At 36.6% G+C, this 17,381-nt stretch overlaps 1 long non-coding RNA gene across 2 annotated transcripts in view; it reads right to left on the minus strand.

Moving 5' to 3' along the window:
* Positions 1–1,116: 1,116 nt before the first annotated feature.
* The window catches only part of LOC134484727 (uncharacterized), an 82,954-nt gene continuing 66,689 nt past the window's right edge, over positions 1,117–17,381 (minus strand). For both annotated transcript variants that reach the window (XR_010062445.1, XR_010062446.1), the window contains 2 exons: positions 2,362–2,500; positions 1,117–1,230 (listed from right to left, as the gene is read on the minus strand). This is a non-coding gene — a long non-coding RNA (uncharacterized LOC134484727). The remainder of the gene's footprint in view (positions 1,231–2,361; positions 2,501–17,381) is intronic.

Below are 17,381 nucleotides of genomic sequence, written 5' to 3' on the forward strand. Positions count from 1 at the left end.
ACCCAATTCTAGTTGTTCGGTACCCACATGAAGACAAAGCCTGTGGACTGCTTATATCCTTAGAGGCCATAATCCTTTTCATTCTGTTCTTCCATCTGTGTCCCCAAGCACCACCCCTGGTATGGCTAATGGATGTCTGCTTCTGTCTGAGTCAGCAGCTTAGTGGAGTGTCTCAGAGGGAAGCCATGTTAGACTCCTTTCTCCAAGCATAACAGAGTGTCAGTAATAGTGTCAGGGATTGGTGCTCATCCCTGGGATGGGTCTCGATCTGCACTAACCATTGGTTGATATTTCCTCACTCTCTTTTCTATGCACGGCGCCTTCATTTCTTGTGGTCAGAATAAATTTTGGGTCAAAAGTAGGTGTCTTTATCACTCCATTTGGGTTGCTCTCTGGCTACCGGAGATTGCTTCTTCAGGTCCATATCACTGAGGCTGTGAGTTTCAACTAAGGAAACACCCATTGATTCATGGGCAACTTTTACCCCAGCTCTCTGCCTCTTTCTGGATATGACCTCTACCTCCTCAACCCATTCATCTAGGCTGCTGTATCTGTCCTCACTAGCAGATGGTGTGATCACAGAGACTAGATATGCAAGGTGAGGAGATACCCGAGGGTTCCCCTCCTGCTTAGAGGAGAAAAGGCTGGGAGAAGGATTGTGAGAGGGGTGAACTGGAGGGGGTAGTGTGCAGCATGTAAAGTGAATAAATAAACAAATAACTATGAAAATAACTAAGTCTACTTGAAGGTAAGAAGAAGGTGTGTGTGTGTGTAAGTAAGTAAGTAAACTTGAATGTAAGAGCAGTGTGTGTGTGTGTGTGTGAGTGTGAGTGTGTGTGGCTGTGTATGTATTTGTGTGTGTGTGTTATATATATATACATATATACATATATATACATATATATACATATATATATATATATATATATATATATATATATATATGAAGTTAAGAACAGGTGGGTGTATGTTTAATATTAAATTATCACATTTGAGAAAACAGTAGTCTATGCAGAAGACAGGACAATTTAGTCACTATATTTACAAAAAATGGTGTTTGCTGCAGATGAATGAATGATTCGGTGATTAATAGCATTATCTGTTCTTCCAGAGAAACCGTTGACAGCTCACAAGTGGCTGTAATTTCAGCATCACGGAACCTCACACCTTCTTCAACCTCCTGGACAGTAGGCATGCATGTGTTGCACATGTGAACAAGCATATGTACAACTAAAAGTATAAAAACAGAAGAGCAGTTCCTGCTTGACATAATTTGATTTTCGTGAATATTCATAGTAATGATCACAGTCAAATAAACACTTTATTGTTCTATAGTGCAATCAAAACCACTAAAAGGTAATGATCACATAAGTCACTTAAAATCTATTTATTTAAAAAATTGCAATAAAAATTTGCAGAAATGAAATTAAAATTTTATTAATATACGAATTAAAAATATTAATATTCTCATATAGAGCTGAAAATAATACTTTACACATATTTCTTTGGCTTGTATAAATATTGCAGTTTGTGGTTAATTTGCTGCTGGTTTTTGTAGGAGTTCTTTTCCAGGTATTAGCACATAAACTCTATAAACTCATGAAGAATACGCTACAGGAACGTAGGCTCTATTGTGTTGAATCCAGGAAGGTTGCTACATGTTTTCCTTCTTGTCTGATCAATTTTCTCTACGTACATTACAAGGATATTTTTGTTCATGGGTTCTTCCACTTTTGTCAAGCTGATAGCTGATAGCTGATTACTGGAGAATATTTAATTTTTGAAGATCATTTTTGAAGATATTTCCTAATGTCTGCACTATCAATGATATAGATTTTCAAATGTGTGGCCAAAGGAACAGCTATCAAGGGACTAAACATGACTTTTAACTAGTGTTGCTTTGTCTTTTTGAAAGAAGTAATCGGAAAGGGATGCTGTTTGTTTTAAGGGACTCTGGGGGGAAAACAGGAAGGAGGACAGCATTTGAGACATAAATAAATTAAAAAAATAAATAAATACAAAAAATAAAGAAGAATTCAAACTATACAGGAAAAACCGATTTAATTGCTAGGAAACAGTATGGTTTTATATCGTGTCCTAATTCCTGAATTTTTATACTTTAAGCAATCTAATGACTAATTCTCAAAAATCAGAAAATTGAAAAAAAATTGTTACAAGTAACACAGTAGGTTTACCAAATCATAACAACAATGTTTCTAGAACTGTACACTTTCTATGCCCATATCCAATCCAGAAATCCAGTTAACATTTACTTATTACATATCTTAAGTCATTCAGTTTTGTGATAATTCACTACTATTTTTATCTTCTGTGACCACACCTTTGAAGATAACTACTTACCTTGCAAGAATGTCTCTGAATTTGGATTTGCCCAGAGGTTTTCCTCTTTTAGGTTGAGATTATATGTACTTGACACAGATACCACAAAGTGTTTCTTGCTTCGCTTATCGCAGTTAAGCATTAGGAGGATATCTGTCATCTTAACAAGAACCAAATATGGAGCAATGAAATTATTTTAAATTATTTTCCTTTCATATTTAAAATATTTTAATGTATTTTCTTTTGTATTTACTTTTAAAGTAATAGAAGTTAAAAGAGAATTACTTAATGCCTATGGAAAGACTGTGTGTCTCTTCAATACTTTATGCATTGCTTTCAACATCTCGTCATTTTTTTACCAACATTTTGCCCTGAATGGTCCTTACTCCATGTAAGTAGACTCAGAACAATGAGTCTGAGGAGAATATAATTACTGTCTTTCTGTATGGGTGACTCATGCCAAAAACAATACTGTAGTTTTGGTGTCATGGTAATTTGTCAATGTCTTCAATATTTTCAGCACACTTAAATGGAATTTTATTTTTGTTTCATTATACTCATAAAGACTCAAGATTCTAATTTTATATTATTTTATTTTACTGTTGAATAGCAACCTGAATCTAATTATATAACTCTAGCTGACTTTTATATTTGTATTCGGTCACTTGTAAACCCACTTCAGTTCCTGTATGTGAATGCATATTTGTGTGTGTGTGGATGTGTGTGTGTAAGTGCATGTGTGTATGTGTGTGTGTGCGTGTGTGTGTGTGTGTGTGTGTGTGTGTGTGTACGTGTGTGTTTGTTTATCTGAAACTATGATATTGATGTTGAGAATCACCTGGCTGAAATTCTTTTCCACAGCCCTTTTAGAAATCAAAAAGTGGTCCCCAGCTCCGAAAAAAAGAACCAAAAAAAAAAAAAAAAAAGAAAAAGAAATCAAAAAGTGGAGGAAAGACTACTCCTGTTCCAAAATAATAGACACTGGGTGAACAGAACTGAAGTATGGACTGATCAAATGGTACACAAAGCAGAGGTTAACAATTCACTCTCCTGAGAACTAATTAGCAGTTCCAGTCCAATGCAAAGAATTTACATGTACTGAGGAATATGGAATTGTATTATAACGAGCTGAGATCATGTACAAACAATTTCTGAAAGATTTCCAAATAGCTAAGAATGGATACAGAGAATTTTCAAGACCCTGAGACATTAACATGTGGTTTAAACTCTGTCCAGAGGAAACCACTTAAGTACAGGATTAATCTACTAAAGTAATTTAGTAGCAAGCATACTTTACAATTGTTTGCAATTAAGCATGGTGGTGAATAAAGAGAACACTTTAATAAAAGGTATGTTTCTTAAAGTTTGTTTCAAGACAGCAAGAAAAAGCACAGTTATTATTTTTTTCTTTCTTTCACAGACTTTGCACCTTTTTGAAAGAGCACTTAGGGATCCTTAATTACCTATTTATTATCAGAACTTTCTTCAGACCCAGAGTTCGTTTCAGTCCTGTCTTGACTTCTTCGTACTTTAAGCAAGATGATGGGTTCAGCATGGATATCACTGTGGTATGGAAGATGACCAATAATTTTTCAACTCCTTGTGGGTGGTTAGATTTGGATCTCAAGTAGTTTTTTCCCAACCCTACAAGGCAACCTATTCCCCAAGAAACAATTGTCTTGTGGGAACATACCTCACTACTCATTTGGGCTGCAGAATGAAGCAGGGCCATACAGTGGACAAAGGCCATGGCTGGCAATAGGCAGCATTCAATTATACAAAAAGTGTGAAGAAAAACGTCTGTGTGGCACATCCCTCCTGAGAGATTCCTCAGATCTCACTTTCAAGGCTCTCCATATATTGGGTATGACAGAACTAGTGTAACCAATTTTCAGGATACATAAGTTCATCAGAAAAATATACATGGCGGTGTGTAGAGATGGACTGGTGCAGATAACAAAGGCAATGAGAGCAGGATGAGGGTGAACAGGAGGAAGCATTCTCCAGGTACCTCAAACTTCTTGGCGATTGAAAAGCATTTGACAGACAAGTCCTTTTCCTGCCACAAAGAGCAATTGACACAATTAACACTCATCTCCTGGAAGACAGAGCATTAAGCCATTAGAAGGATTCTTGCAGATAAGAGATATTGATTTTTTAGTACTTTTAGACACTCAGTTACATCAGAGTCAAAGTCTTTCTCTGTAGTCACAAAAATCAAAGCTTAGAAGTGATTTATTCTCACAGATTTTCATATCTAATACTTTCTCTCTTAACACCAGGAGATTTTCCAAAGTGTGTTAAGCATTGAGTCAAGTGTCCAAATATTTACAAAGCTGGTGCAAACTTGTAGTCTTTGCACTAATGCAGTTCAGGCAGAAATTTTCCCATGGGTGAGTTCAGTTTCACATGCTCTATAAGCAATCATTGAAATTAAGGAAAAGAAAACCTTGACTGTATCTCAACTTTTTCCCCATTCTAATCAGTAACTAGTTATAAATGTTATGCAGAAAAATAGATCAACCTACTTATTTCTATGCTTTCGTATTGCCACAGGTATAGTCTCTCCAACCACCCTGTGTGTGTGTTGGGACCCGATTATTCTCTGATTGCTATTGTGAATATTCAAACCCACACAATAAAGGTATAAATTCCTCAAGACCCATTATTTTTGAAGATAATGCAAAATCAAATAATCATTTGATTAATAAATGATAACTGGTTTTAATACATAGAATTAAAGGCAAGGCACATATTGATGTCTACACAGTAAGGAGGTCATCAGAGAAGCTTTTTAAGATGTGTAAAGTGAGACATGGAAGTGAAGAATGATCAACCAAACAACACCATACCCCTTCGTGCCACAACCTTCAATATGACAGATGGTATTTGTAACTTAATAATTAACGTCTCTTTATAGAACATGTTTTTTAGCAGGGGTATCACTGCATAGGCGTTAAATTTCTATTTTTTTAATATTTTTTGTGATATTCTATCAACAAGACTTTTGATTTAAATAAAGAAAAAAAAGAATAAAAGATGTATTGTCTTGATATGTAGTCCGGGCTAACCTGAAATTCCTAATTTCTCTGTCTCAGTCTCTTGAATGTGAGTATTCTAAGAACAGGATATGGTGCCTGACTTGACAGAAATTCCTTCCTATTCTTTAATCTCAACATCATAGAATTCCAACAAAGTACCTGTATTTCTGTACACATAGTATTTATACAGTTCATTCCTCTTTGCTCATTTTTGCATATGGCACCTGTGGTGTGATTGCTTGGTTACTTTCATGGAAAATTGTTCAGTTCCAGCAGAGCCTAGTCTGTTTTCAAATATCTACCTTTTCTTCTCTCTATAGTTACACTCTGTTTTTCACAATGTCACTGCTAAAGTAGCTGTAAGCACTGTGGTGGTGACTACTTTTCATCTTGTTCACATTGTTACCTTATATGGAGACTGAGTATGGACTGCAAAGTTCTTATCATTATGTTTACCATCCTTACCAATATCTGAGCTCTCATGTAATGAGGAACTCCAGTGCTAAGCGTACTTTGGTTCCTTGGGGATTCTGCCTGTCCCTTCCCATTATATCTTCTGAAGTTCAGTCTCATGTCCCTCAAATATTGGAATGTGGCAAACTCATTTTTCTCACACTCTGATAACTTTTCCCTTCAAATGAGATGTCCTTTCCTGTTTTGTGGAGTGTATATGTCTTTGATGAAGTTTGGGTTTTCTTGACAAAAAATATACCACTTTTTCCTGACAAGTGTAGAGTAGAATATATCACCAGCCTCTTAGGTTCTCTCTCTATTCACTTGATATAATGAAATGTCAGAGGTATGTGAGTAGATCAGCACATGGTTAATCCACAAATCAAATGTGATCTTCAGTATTTCCAAATTTTAGATAAATAAAACTGTTATCTATGTTTATAAATACCATATAAGACACACACACACACACACACACACACACATACACACACTCACACACACACTTGTATTCCTATATATTCATGCAGAGACACAGAAAACACAATAGAAAAAAGCACGTAGAGGTTGTACATGAATTAAAATGTTAGTATAAGCAACAATGAAGGATAACAGTATTTGTTTACATCCTGCTTCACCATTTGATCACTTTTAAATACGGCTAAGAAAAAAAGCATTCACCATGAGTTTGCTTCTGTATGAATAAGTTAATTTCCCAAATCACTTAAGTTGATCAGGTGTGAAATGCTTGTCAGCTACATGGGTCATGAGCTTGTGTGCATGTCTAGCCACAAACATTTTAGATTTACATTTGGGTACACGCTATTTTGGGGAATTTCTCACCACAATACATAATTTTCGTTTCTGTTCAATAATTGATCACTAGATTAATTTTCTATTTGGGTTAATGAAAAAACACAGCTCTCCAAAACAACAAAAACAACAAAAAAAGAAAAACAATACACGATTTTCTTGTGGGGGCAGGGGACATAGTCAGGTATAATACTTTATTAGATCTATTAGATTGATCTGACCCATTCATACAAAAGTTATAAAAATCTAAGTGTAGAGAACATAGGGTAGACTTAAAGCTCTGACAGTTATGAAGCGAGAGTGCTGTTGAACATACTTGGCCATTCAGTGGACTCTGTTCTTGTAGAAAAAAAAAATGCTGGAATGCATAGGATTCTATTGTTATGCATTTCACACTTATTTTAATGTAGTGTAAATATTTGTCCATATTAAAATAAAAGAAACAAAAAACCAAAACAAATAAACAGCCTTCCCACAGCGAACACAGAGAATGACTATATTTTTAATATGAAATATTTTTAAAGCAACTTACTTTTCATTAGTAATTTCTGTATTTGTATAGTTAGCTCTCTAGTTAGAGAGTGAGGCCTTTCTTCTCCCAGGTAAATTTCCAGAATATCAACTAAAGAACTAGAATGTTGTATTTACATTTGGATTTGTGCAATAAAAATGACTCACGAGAAATCCTGAGGTTTCATAAAAGAAAACTTACTAAAGCTAAAAGCACACATTGCACCTGACATGATAATAGTAGGATATTTCAACACCCCATCCTCATCACTGGAGAGATCTTGGAAACAGAAATTAAACAGAGATGTAGAGAACATAATAGAAGTTATGAACCAAATGGATTTAACAGGTAATTATAGAACATTCCATCCTAAAATATAAGAATATACATTCTTCTCATAACGTCAGGGCACCTTCTTCAAAATTGACCACACAATCGGTCCCTCAACAGACCTCAACTGATACAGGAAGATAGAAATAATCCCATGCATTCTATAAGATCACCACACACTAAGACTTGTCTTCAACAATAACAATAATGTCAGAATGCTCACGTATACATGGAAGTTGAAAAATGCTTTACTCCATGACAAATTGGTCAAGGAAGAAATAAGGATAGAAATTAAAGACTTCTTAGAACTTAATGAAAATGAAGACACAACATTCCCAAACATATGTGACACAATGAAAGCAGAGCTAAAAATAAAAACTTATAGATCTGAGTTCTTGCGAAAAGAAACAGGAGAGAGCATATATCAGGAGCTTGATAGCACATCTAAAAGCTCTAGAACAAAAAGAACTAAGTAAACCCAAGGGGGGTAGAAAGCAGGAAATAAAACTCAGAGATGAAATCAATGAAGCAGAAATGAAAAGGACCATACAAAGAATCAACAAAACCAGGAGCTGTTTCTTTGACAAAAACAATAAGATAGATAAACCCTTAGCCAAACCAACCAAAGGTAAAAGAGACTGTATCGAAATTCACAAAATCAGAAAAGAAAAGGGAGACATAACAAGGGAATCTGAAGAAAGTAAAAAAAAAAAAATCATCAGATTCTACTATAAAAGCCTATATTCAACAAAACTACAAAATCTGGAGGAAATGGACAATTTCGTAGACAGATACCAGGTAGCAAAGTTAAAACAGGAACAAATAAACTATCTAAAGAACCCCATAACTCCTAAAGAAATAGAAGCAGATATTGAAAGTCTCCCAACCAAACAGAGCCCAAGTAGAGATGGTTCAGTGCAGAATTTTATCAGACCTTCTTAGAAGACCTCATACAAATATTATCCAAACTCTTCCACAAAATTGAAACAGACAGAGAACTACCACATTCCTTACATGAATCCACAATTACTCTTATACTTAACCCACAAAAATACTCAGCACAGAAAGAGAACTTCAGACCAATATCCCTTATGAATATTGATGAAAAATACGTATAAAATTCTTGCAAACCGAATCTAAGAACACATCAAAAAAATCATCCATCATGATCAAGTAGACTTGAACCCAGGGATGGAAGGATGGTTTAATATAGTAAAATCCATGAATGTAATCCATCATGTAAACAAACTCAAAATTAAAGAGCACATGAACATTTCATTAGATGGTGTGAAAGCATTTGACAAAATTCAACAATCCTTGTGGATAAAATTCCTGGAAAAATCAAGAAATGAAGGCTCATATCAAAACATAGTGTGGGGCTGGGGATTTAGCTCAGAGGTAGAGCGCTTACCTAGGAAGCGCAAGGCCCGGTGTTCTTTCCCCAGCTCTGAAAAAAAGAACCAAAAAGAAAAAAACATAGTGTAAGAAATATACAGCATACCTGTTGCTAACATCAAACTAAATGGAAAGAAATTTGAAGCATTCACACTAAAACCAGGAACTAGACAAGGCTGTCCAACTCTCCCCTACTCATTCTAAACAAGACTCCATGCCATAGTCAGAGAAATCAGACAGCATAAGGAGTTCAACCAGATTCAAATTGGAAGAGAAGATATCAAAATATCACTATTTGCAGATGATATGATTGTATATACGTAAGTGACCCCAAAAGTTCCACCAGAGAATTTCTCAACCTGATAAATAACTACAGCAAAGTGTCAGGGTATAAAATTACCTCAAACATACCAGTATCCTTCCTCTCCTCAATGGATAAACACACTGAGAAAAATAATGAAATCACACACTCCACAATAGTCCCAAATAATATAAAATAACTTGGTGTTAGTTTAAACAAGCAAATGAATGATCTCTATGACAAGAAGTTCAAGTATCTGAAGGAAGGAATTGAGGAAGATCTCAGAACATAGAAAGAGATTCCTTGCTCATGTATTGACAGGATTAATTTAGTAAAGATGACTATTTTGCCAAAAGCAATGTACAGATTCAATGCAATCTCCATCAAAATTCCTACTCACTTCTTTAATAAAGCTAGAAAGAGAAATTTGCAAATTCATTCCGAATAAGAAAAAAGCCATGTAGCTAAAACTATCCTCAACAAAAAAAGAACTTCTGGGGGAATCATCACCCCTGAACTCAAGCAGTATTACAGAGCAATAGTGTTAAAAAAACTGCATGGTATTGGTAAAGAGACAGATGGATAGACCAGTGGAATAGAATTGAAGACCAAGCAATGAACCCACACACCCTATCGTTTGATATTTGGCAAAGGAGATAAAACCATCCAAATGAAGAAACATAGCATTTTCCAGAAATAGTGCTGGTTCAACTGGAAGTCAGCATGTAGAAGAATGAAAATAATCCCAATTTTATGACCATGTACAAATCTTAAGTACAAGTTAATCAAGGACTTACACATAAAACCAGATACACTCAAACTAATGAAGAAAAGGTGGGGAAGAATCTTGGACACATGGGCATTGGAGAACATTTCCTGAGTAAAACACTAGTGACTTATGCTTTAAGATCAAGAATTGACAAATAGGAGATCATAAAACAGCAAAGCTTCTGTAAGGCAAAAGACAATGTCATTAGGATAAAACTGCAACCAACGGATTGGAAAAGATTTTTGCCAATCCTATATCTGACAGTGGATAATATCCAAAATATACAAAGAACTTAAGAAGTTAGACTCTAGAAAGCAAAAATACCCTATTAAAAATGGGGTAGAGTGAGTTACAAGACATTCTCAGCTGAAGGTTTTCAACTGGCCAAAAAACACCTAAATAAATTTTCAACATTCTTAGTCATCAGGGAAATTCAATCAAAACAAATCTGAGATTCCACCTCACACCAGTCAGAATGAGTAAGATATAAATCTGAGGTGACAGCAGATGCTGGCAAGGATGTGGAGAAAGAGGAACACTCCTCCATTGTTTGTGGGATTACAGACTGGTACAACCCTTTTGAAAATCATCTGAAGTTTCCTCAGAAAATTGGACATTCCATTACCTGAGTACCCAGTAATACCTCTCTTGGCCATATAACCAAAAGATGTTCCAACATACAACAGTGCAATATAGTCGAATATGTTCATAGCAGCCTTATTTAAAATAGTCAGAAGCTGGAAAGAACCCAGATGCCCTTCAAGAGAGGAATGGATACAGAAAATGTGGTACATCTACACAGTAGATTATTACTCAGCTATCAAAACAATGACTTCATGAAATTCATAGGCAAATAGAATAAACTAGAAAATATCATCCTACATGAGGTTATTCTATCAAAGAAAAACGTACTTGGTATGCATTCATTGGTAAGTAGATATTATCCAAAAAGCTTGAATTACCCATCGTGCAATACACAGACCACATGAAACTCAAGAAGGATGATTAAAATTCAGATGCTTCACTCCTTTTTAAAAGTGGAAACAAAATACCCATGGGAGGGGATAAGGAGGCAAAGTTTATAACTGAGATTGAAGGACCTGCCGTTCAGAGCCTGGCTCACATGTAGCCCATACATATACAGTCACCAAAACTAGATAAGATGTATGAAGCTAAGAAGTGCAGGCTGACGATAACTGGATATTGATCCCTCCTGAGAGACACAGCCAGAATATGTCAAATACAGAGGCAAACGCCATCAGCAAACCACTGAACCAAATCAGACCCCAGTTGGAGGAATTAGGGAAAGGATTGAAAGAACTGAAGTTAATAATAACAATCTCAACCAAACAGAGCTTCCAGGGACCAAATTTCCAACAGCAAGACTATACATGGCCTGACCCATGGTTCCAACTGCATGTGGCAAAGGATGGTCTTGTTGAGAAACAATGGAATGAGAAACAATTTTTTTTCAGACAATGTTGTACCCCCAGTGTAGGAGAATGTGGGGAGGTGTAGGGAGGCTGTGAGTGGAGAGGTGAACTCCCTTATAGAAGGGTAGGGGGAAGGGTTAAGGGGCTTGTGGACTGGAAACCTGGAAAAGGGAATAACATTCGAAATGTAAACAGGAAATATCCAACACTGAGAGAGAGAAAGAGTGAGAGAGAGAGAGAGAGAGAGAGAGAGAGAGAGAGAGAGAGGGAGAGGAGGAAGAATAAGAGGAAGAATAAGAGGAAGAATAAGAGGAAGAAGAAGAAGAAGTAGAAGAAGAAGAAGAAGAAGAAGAAGAAGAAGAAGAAGAAGAAGAAGAAGAAGAAGAAGAAGAAGAAGAAGAAGAAGAGGAAGAGGAAGAGGAAGAGGAAGAGGAAGAAGAAGAGGAAGAAGAAGAGGAAGAAGAAGAAGAAGAAGAAGAGGAAGAGGAAGAGGAAGAAGAAGAAGAAGAAGAAGGAATTGAAAGAGAAAGAAAAATAAACTTCCATTCTTCCCCATTCCCTCTCTTCCTCAGCTGTTGTTTAGACAGTCATGTTAGTGAGATTCTATAAGTGTAATTTCTGGTGTTACTTTGGAACACCATCTCATAGTTTACTTTAGTCTCTTACAATCTTCTTTCCCCTCTTCTGTAATGTTTCTCAGCCTTGAATCAAGTGACGTTTTATAGATAGATGCATTGAGACTGCACCTGAAATTTCTATCCTGCATTTTGAAAGGCTGGGATTTTTACTGTGATCTTTGTTGCAGAGACTGTAATTAATTCTGTATATAAGGACACATGACTTTGATTGATGTTAGGTATGGTACTGGCTTAAGTAAGTAAGGGACTGTATATACTCCCCCATAGTCACAGCTGCAATAGCCTTATTTATGTGGCTAAATTACCAGTACCATCCATGTTCATTGAACAGGACTTAAGCAAAATTAGAGAGCTGTTGGCTATCAGCAAGCTATTTCTGCCACTGCACTGCCCTTATGTTTATCCTGTCATGTTGATCATTGTGTTTTACAGGCATGATGTGAACAATCACTTGAAACTGACAAGACTGGTGATTGTAATTACATGCTATACTAGAAATTAGACCTGTGCCTGGCACATCTTTCTCTTTAATAGTTACTTTCTGATACTCAGGAGAATGTAAAAGTTAAATTTAGTCTTAAACTAACAAAAGGAAATTAAACTTTTTCCTGCTATAGAGCGCTTTTTAATTGAAGCAAAATAAATATTTACTTGATGTTGGGGAAATATAATTTAATAGTATAATCCAAACACCTTTTAAGTGATTGAAAGTCACATGTAGTTGGTAGCTGTCATACTTTCTAAAATTGGCATCAGGATTATAACGATGAAATATTCTCTGCTTTATGCAAATACATAGGAATAATGAACAAAATTACGTACCAAGCTTCATGCTTTAGGTAAATAATTGCATTTATTCAATTGTATATAAGATTATATCATATTAGCTAGGTTTCAATTGCATTATAATCATGATTAAATTATTAATTAAATATTAAAATAAGCATACTTGGGTTACCAAGTATAAATGGAAAATAAAATATATTAGAATAACCATAAATATTTATTAAAAGCAAAATGATGAAAATATTGTTTACATAAAAGCAGCCTGGAGCTATATGTCACCTTAAAGTTTTATAGTGTGTTCCAGTGAGGTGTCCCAGCAGATAAAATTTCATGCCTTGAAAAACCAAGAACCTAAATTTGATACCTACACATATATGTTTTTTTTTTATTAACTTGAGTATTTCTTATATACATTTCGAGTGTTATTCCCTTTCCCGGTTTCCGGGCAAACATCCCCCTCCCCCCTCCCCTTACTCATGGGTGTTCCCCTCCCAACCCTCCCCCCATTGCCGCCCCCCCCATAGACTAGTTCACTGGGGGTTCAGTCTTAGCAGGACCCAGGGCTTCCCCTTCCACTGGTGCTCTTACTAGGATATTCATTGCTACCTATGGGGTCAGAGTCCAGGGTCAGTCCATGTATAGTCTTTAGGTAGTGGCTTAGTCCCTGGAAGCTCTGGTTGCTTGGCATTGTTGTACTTTTGGGGTCTCGAGCCCCTTCAAGCTCTTCCAGTTCTTTCTCTGATTCCTTCAATAGGGGACCTATTCTCAGTTCAGTGGTTTGCTGCTGGCATTCGCCTCTGTATTTGCTGTATTCTGGCTGTGTCTCTCAGGAGAGATCTACATCCGGCTCCTGTCAGTCTGCACTTCTTTGCTTCATCCATCTTGTCTAATTGGGTGGCTGTATATGTATGGGCCACATGTGGGGCAGGCTCTGAATGGGTGTTCCTTCAGTCTCTGTTTTAATCTTTGCCTCTCCCTTCCCTGCCAAGGGTATTCTTTTTCCTCATTTAAAGAAGGAGTGAAGCATTCACATTTTGATCATCCGTTTTGAGTTTCGTTTGTTCGAGGGATCTAGGGTAATTCAAGCATTTGGGCTAATAGCCACTTATCAATGAGTGCATACCATGTATGTCTTTCTGTGATTGGGTTAGCTCACTCAGGATGATATTTTCCAGTTCCAACCATTTGCCTACGAATTTCATAAACTCGTTGTTTTTGATAGCTGAGTAATATTCCATTGTGTAGATGTACCACATTTTCTGTATCCATTCCTCAGTTGAGGGGCATCTGGGTTCTTTCCAGTTTCTGGCTATTATAAATAAGGCTGCGATGAACATAGTGGAGCACGTGTCTCTTTTATATGTTGAGGCATCTTTTGGGTATACGCCCAAGAGAGGTATAGCTGGATCCTCAGGCAGTTCAATGTCCAATTTTCTGAGGAACCTCCAGACTGATTTCCAGAATGGTTTTACCAGTCTGCAATCCCACCAACAATGGAGGAGTGTTCCTCTTTCTCCACATCCTCGCCAGCATCTGCTGTCACCTGAGTTTTTGATCTTAGCCAATCGCACTGGTGTGAGGTGAAATCTCAGGGTTGTTTTGATTTGCATTTCCCTTATGACTAAAGATGTTGAACATTTCTTTAGGTGTTTCTCGGCCATTCGGCATTCCTCAGCTGTGAATTCTTTGTTTAGCTCTGAACCCCATTTTTTAATAGGGTTATTTGTTTCCCTGCGGTCTAACTTCTTGAGTTCTTTGTATATTTTGGACATAAGGCCTCTATCTGTTGTAGGATTGGTAAAGATCTTTTCCCAATCTGTTGGTTGCCGTTTTGTCCTAACCACAGTGTCCTTTGCCTTACAGAAGCTTTGCAGTTTTATGAGATCCCATTTGTCGATTCTTGATCTTAGAGCATAAGCCATTGGTGTTTTGTTCAGGAACTTTTTTCCAGTGCCCATGTGTTAAAGATGCTTCCCTAGTTTTTCTTCTATTAGGTTGAGTGTGTCTGGTTTGATGTGGAGGTCCTTGATCCACTTGGACTTAAGCTTTGTACAGGGTGATAAGCATGGATCGATCTGCATTCTTCTACATGTTGCCCTCCAGTTGAACCAGCACCATTTGCTGAAAATGCTATCTTTTTTCCATTGGATGGTTTTGGCTCCTTTGTCAAAAATCAAGTGACCATAGGTGTGTGGGTTCATTTCTGGGTCTTCAATTCTATTCCATTGGTCTATCTGTCTGTCTCTGTACCAATGCCATGCAGTTTTTATCACTATTGCTCTGTAATACTGCTTGAGTTCAGGGATAGTGATTCCCCCTGAAGTCCTTTTATTGTTGTGGATAGCTTTAGCTATCCTGGGTTTTTTGTTATTCCAGATGAATTTGCAAATTGTTCTGTCTAACTCTTTGAAGAATTGGATTGGTATTTTGATGGGGATTGAATCTGTAGATTGCTTTTGGTAAAATGGCCATTTTTACTATATTAATCCTGCCAATCCATGAGCATGGGAGATCTTTCCATCTTCTGAGGTCTTCTTCAATTTCTTTCCTCAGTGTCTTGAAGTTCTTATTGTACAGATCTTTTACTTGCTTGGTTAAAGTCACACCGAGGTACTTTATATTATTTGGGTCTATTATGAAGGGTGTCGTTTCCCGAATTTCTTTCTCGGCTTGTTTCTCTTTTGTATAGAGGAAGGCAACTGATTTATTTGTGTTAATTTTATACCCAGCCACTTTGCTGAAGTTGTTTATCAGCTTTAGTAGTTCTCTGGTGGAACTTTTGGGATCACTTAAATATACTATCATGTCATCTGCAAATAGTGATATTTTGACCTCTTCTTTTCCGATCTGTATCCCCTTGATCTCCTTTTGTTGTCTGATTGCTCTGGCTAGAACTTCAAGAACTATATTGAATAAGTAGGGAGAGAGTGTGCAGCCTTGTCTAGTCCCTGATTTTAGTGGGATTGCTTCAAGTTTCTCTCCATTTAGTTTAATGTTAGCAACTGGTTTGCTGTATATGGCTTTTACTATGTTTTGGTATGGGCCTTGAATTCCTATTCTTTCCAGGACTTTTATCATGAAGGGGTGTTGAATTTTGTCAAATGCTTTCTCAGCATCTAATGAAATGATCATGTGGTTCTGTTCTTTCAGTTTGTTTATATAATGGATCACGTTGATGGTTTTCCGTATATTAAACCATCCCTGCATGCCTGGGATGAAGCCTACTTGATCATGGTGGATGATTGTTTTGATGTGCTCTTGAATTCGGTTTGCCAGAATTTTATTGAGTATTTTTGCGTCGATATTCATAAGGGAAATTGGTCTGAAGTTCTCTTTCTTTGTTGTGTCTTTGTGTGGTTTAGGTATAAGAGTAATTGTGGCTTCGTAGAAGGAATTCGGTAGGGCTACATCTGTTTCAATTTTGTGGAATAGTTTGGATAATATTGGTATGAGGTCTTCTATGAAGGTTTGATAGAATTCTGCACTAAACCCGTCTGGACCTTGGCTCTTTTTGGTTGGGAGACCTTTAATGACTGCTTCTATTTCCTTAGGAGTTATGGGGTTGTTTAACTGGTTTATCTGTTCCTGATTTATCTTTGATACCTGGTATCTGTCTAGGAAATTGTCCATTTCCTGAAGATTTTCAAATTTTGTTGAATATAGGTTTTTATAGTAAGATCTGATGATTTTTTGAATTTCCTCTGAATCTGTAGTTATGTCTCCCTTTTCATTTCTGATTTTGTTAATTTGGACGCACTCTCTGTGTCCTCTCGTTAGTCTGGCTAAGGGTTTATCTATCTTGTTGATTTTCTCAAAGAACCAACTTTTGGTTCTGTTGATTTTTTCTATGGTCCTTTTTGTTTCTACTTGGTTGATTTCAGCTCTGAGTTTGATTATTTCCTGCCTTCTACTCCTCCTGGGTGTATTTGCTTCTTTTTGTTCTAGAGCTTTTAGGTGTCTGTCAAGCTGCTGACATATGCTCTTTCCTGTTTCTTTCTGCAGGCACTCAGCGCTATGAGTTTTCCTCTTAGCACAGCTTTCATTGTGTCCCATAAGTTTGAGTATGTTGTATCTTCATTTTCATTAAATTCTAAAAAGTTTTTAATTTCTTTCTTTATTTCTTCCTTGACCAGGTTATCATTGAGTAGAGCATTGTTCAATTTCCACGTATATGTGGGCATTCTTCCCTTATTGTTATTGAAGACCAGTTTTAGGCCGTGGTGGTCCGATAGCACGCATGGGATTATTTCTATCTTTCTGTACCTGTTGAGGCCCGTTTTTTGACCAATTATATGGTCAATTTTGGAGAAAGTACAATGAGGAGCTGAGAAGAAGGTATATCCTTTTGCTTTAGGATAGAATGTTCTATAAATATCCGTTAAGTCCATTTGGCTCATGACTTCTCTTAGTCTGTCTACATCACTGTTTAATTTCTGTTTCCATGATCTGTCCATTGATGAGAGTGGGGTGTTGAAATCTCCCACTATTATTGTGTGAGGTGCAATGTGTGTTTTGAGCTTTAGTAAGGTTTCTTTTACGTATGTAGGTGCCCTTGTACTTGGGGCATAGAT

The sequence above is a fragment of the Rattus norvegicus genome (genome assembly GCF_036323735.1).
Source record: "Rattus norvegicus strain BN/NHsdMcwi chromosome Y unlocalized genomic scaffold, GRCr8 chrY_unlocalized_38, whole genome shotgun sequence".
Classification (NCBI taxonomy): domain Eukaryota; kingdom Metazoa; phylum Chordata; class Mammalia; order Rodentia; family Muridae; genus Rattus; species Rattus norvegicus.